General features: G+C 32.1%; 1 pseudogene; it reads right to left on the bottom strand.

The window, feature by feature from the left end:
- Positions 1-17: 17 nt before the first annotated feature.
- LOC116849993 overlaps positions 18-4,422 on the bottom strand; it is a 6,256-nt pseudogene continuing 1,851 nt past the window's right edge.

Raw genomic sequence — 4,422 nt, 5'->3', positions numbered from 1 at the left:
TATTAAAAACTGTCTATATCTAGAGGTGTGAGCTTCGCGCTAGCTTACCTATACAATTCCGTGGTCCTGCACTGAATGGCAAGTACGAATAAGGATGACGCTTTTGTATCTTTTCAGGCAAAAATCTATCTGGATCAAATACATCGGGATTCGGCCAGAAATTGGGATCTCTATGAGCGTGGAAGATATTGAGTAATGTTATTGTTCCACGGGGTATTACATATGAATCTGTAAAATGTATTACATAATCAGGAATAACTTACAAACACGCGATAATTAAATATTATGATAATTTCTACGTTTAAAAAATGTAAAAAATTAATCATCTTACACATGGTTACCTCATTTCAATTTAATTACGATAATTTTGAAACGTTAAATTTGGAATATGTTTAGATATTCATAAAGATTTATGGCTGTTACCGCGTAATTGCACATCCTCCGCGGTGATTCGTGTTATGAAATGCACGCTGGGGTACAATCGCAACGATTCCTTCAAACATCTTTCTAAATACGATAGATTCTGCAACGACGTCATTGTCAATTTGCCCTCACATTGCTGCATCACTGTTTTGACTTCCTCCCTGACGCGATCCTATACCACCAACACTGATTAAAATTGCACTACTCTGTGATACTTACACATATACACAAAGAAATAGTTTCAGCAATTGTCTACGTATATACTTAAATTTATTTTAGAGATAGTGTTTTCCACTATTCTCGTTTGATCAATTAATTTCAATCGATACGTAAAAAAATACACAGCGATAAATACTTAATGCTTCTATCTTTTCAACAGAATTTAATTAACGACTTAATGGTTGAACAAAATTAATCAGATGCTGCTTTTAATTGTTACATATCTCATGTTTCTATGGAGAAGAGCACCTGAATATCCTTGTGTTCTGCTAATAGTAACAGAGTGAAACATATAGCCATCGATGTTGTATCATGACCCTATAATCAGTTTGCGTGTTAGTTGTGTTCGTATATAATATATCAGGCTGTCGAGAAAAATCGCACCCTAGGTTCGAGGATACCTACTTCGAACGTGAAAGTATCCACTTCCTCTCTAATATCCAAATCACTCAAATTATTTTCCTGAGAGGTAGATATTAGAAGATCCAACATGGCGATTCGCTTTTTTCGAACTGGATCAGAAATATCACAATTACGATTTTGCGATATTAGAATGAAGTTGAAATTCATACTTAGCTTACGTACCTCTATGTATTTCTGCGTTATCTGTTTCTATCGGATCGTTATTTGCAATATTGTGCAAATACTTATTGTCGGTGCGTTTGTGATACATTTTTCTTTCCGCAATTATCTAAAAATGATGTCAACGTAAGAAAATATAAATTTATTTTACGGCTTGTCTAATTGCGTCTTGACTTTTTCACTAATATTTCAATATTTCTTATCAGTACTTATATACAAGTTTTTGTTCTAATTTTGTACATTGGGAAGTATACTGAATGTTAAGTAATTTAATTTTGACGCACTTTTTCAGTGAATCCATGTAAATTTTGTAGTATCTTCTTCTGTTTTCTGCCCTTAGGCGTTAATGCGAATATGATGTCGTTAAAAAGCCAGGGCCTCACGACTCTAAATGGCATAAATATATTACGCTAAAAATAAATCTGAGAAAATAATAGTATTAATAGTTTCTGAATAATCACGAGAAGTGAATAACAAGTAAGATATAATTCTCTCTAATAAAATCAAATTATACATTATGGTATTGTTTTTTTTTTTAGTATTATCTCTTTTTCTTTTACACTGCATATCGCCTGGCCAGTATTAGAATATAAGTTCTGTCTTCGATTCAATAACACACTCGATTTTTTAAAAATATTTTAATATTTGATATTTTAAGAGATTTAAATAATTTTCTTTTAAGGCTGAAAGGCTTATTACGTGCGATTCGCGAATCACGTATTGTTCGCGTCTGTACCTTAATTATAATTATTTTTCTTTGCATGGTGCCTCAATAATGACTAGATCCATTTGTGATATCATGTAAAGACGGATATTTGGATTATTAATTACCTATATACGAGTAACTGACCAAGTTGGTGAACCTTGTGTCGATATTTTTCTTGCATCGTACCGAGATTGTGTAGAGAAGTGCCCATGGTAGTTTCTACAATTGTAGGCAGTTCTTAGATATACAAAATTAATTCTCTTTACAATTATGTAACAGAAATATGTAATGATTTACCGCATATTACGTTCAGCGTATGTTCAGAAATAAATAATTCGATATCCACTTCAACCATACCACCGACGTCTTTTAATTTCTGCACCATGCGTTTACCCTCCTCAGTTAAAATATTTGTGAACTCTCGTAGTATACTAAAATGAAATGTAGGCGTTAGCATTTTTCGCCGTGAATACCATTTGGCACCTAAAACAGAAATAAGATTAAGACTAAGGTTAATTCTAGAATGATTTTTGCAACAGGAATGTTATAACAGATCGCACGATAACGCGCGCGCGCGTGCGCAATATGAAGTAAAAACAATAATATGAAATAAACAAATTGAAAAAAAAAATACCAATAACTTTCGCATATAATAAGCAAGCCTCACGATTTTGAGTTTAATCTTCACTTATATCTTCACTAATTAACTTTCTAATGTTATAATGCTTCTCGTTTTATCAGAATATCTGAATAAAAAGATGAGTACTCTCAATACCTACACGTAAAAAAAATCTCAATTGGTGCAAGCAAATAGGAACCAACTGAAAATAGGGTGATCAGAAGCGATATCTCTGTTTTGAAAACTAATATTAATGTTGTCGCAACCGAAAATATTCGTCTGAATATTCAGCGATTTTAGAACTCGGTTGAAGTAACTGAGATTAATTGATTATACATAAACCTCATAAATGAATTTTTCTGTTCTTACAGCCGAGTTTTCGTCTGATCCCTGAGCAACCGAAAATTCGGTTGCATCAATAGAATTGTTTTTTTTCCGTAGTACACAGTACTCGATGATATAAAGCGCATGTATGCGATTACAATAATAATTTTATTGTGTTACCTGTACTAAGAAGAAGGCCGTCATTTAGCCATGGGCGCATAACATCGTACATTGGCCCTTTTTCGATGTGCTTCGTGTTATTTACTATTACCTAAAACCACAAAAAGTGAAGTCGAATGCAACATCAGTTTATTGTATCATTGAAACTCACACGCAGCTAAATAAGCAATCGCTTCATGAGCCATGTTTTAGAATGTTTAATCTTTTCGCAATATATAAGTAATAATGCAATAACATGTACAATAACAATATAAAATGTTTCTGAATTGCAAACTTAACAATATATAGTTGTTTTAAGAATAATTTTTCTATATATACAAAAATATATAAAAATAATATACAAAAAATATTTATTTGGATTTAATTATGTTCTATTAAATATATAGAAAGTTTTGCACAAGTATATTATAATTTTATAATCCCAGTTCAGCACATGAAGATTTCTCGCTCTTTACATTATCTATATATGTGTCTTCTTGAACTTTGATATATTACCTGAGACAGTGCATAATACTACGAGGCGAATTCTTGCTCTCTTAAGAAAAAAAGGTGTCTGACGCAAAACGCTCTAATATACGTGTACAAGTTTTATAGATAAACTTATCGGTAATAGTTAAGACGCGACTACGTCTTAATGGCGATGGCTGTCGCCTGAAAATTGAAGATAAAGTAATGATGCGATAAACAAGTGTTCTCAATCTTGATAATGATCCGATAAACAAAGGTTTTTCAATCGTAAACTTGTCGCTAACAGTTATGTTTCAACCTTTTTCAGTGAAATATCGTGGGTACAGAGTTCGCATGCCAAACATCGTAGGTTTTAATTCGTTTTAAAATTTTTCTGTAGTATTTCGAAATTTTGTGTTGGTGTAAAAAATTACGTGGGACTTCATGCTCATGTTAATATGTTTTTCCTGCATATCGTGACTTCGCTGAACACCATATAGATGTGTAGATATATATTTTACAGGGTTGTTTTAAAGGGAATTTTATAGGAAACGTTACTTTCTAAAAGTAATGCGCGTTACCGTTACTTGCGGTAAAAAGTAACTCGTTACCGTTACTCGTTACTGATTCTAAAAAGTAACGCGTTACCGTTATTTGAGAAGTAACAATAAAAAATCGTTACTTTCCGTTACTTTTGTAAAAAAAAAGTTAAAATCGGTTTATAGAACAAATAGTAAGAGAGACAGTACATAAATTATACATATATAAAGACAAAATATAAGATATTTAAGCGGGAAGTATTCTTGCATAACAACATAAAGCCCATTCTACATTAGTTGCAAATCGATAGGTCGCAAAGAAATTAACTAATCATAGTCGATTGTTCTTCTTGCGATCGAAGAATAATCATTTATAATTGATT

This window comes from Odontomachus brunneus, unplaced genomic scaffold (genome assembly GCF_010583005.1).
Source record: "Odontomachus brunneus isolate Ranch 3 - 2012 unplaced genomic scaffold, Obru_v1 Obru_scaffold_130, whole genome shotgun sequence".
Lineage (NCBI taxonomy): Eukaryota > Metazoa > Arthropoda > Insecta > Hymenoptera > Formicidae > Odontomachus > Odontomachus brunneus.
The sequence above is the reverse complement of the archived record's forward strand: the minus strand, read 5'-3'. Positions and strand labels throughout refer to the sequence as shown.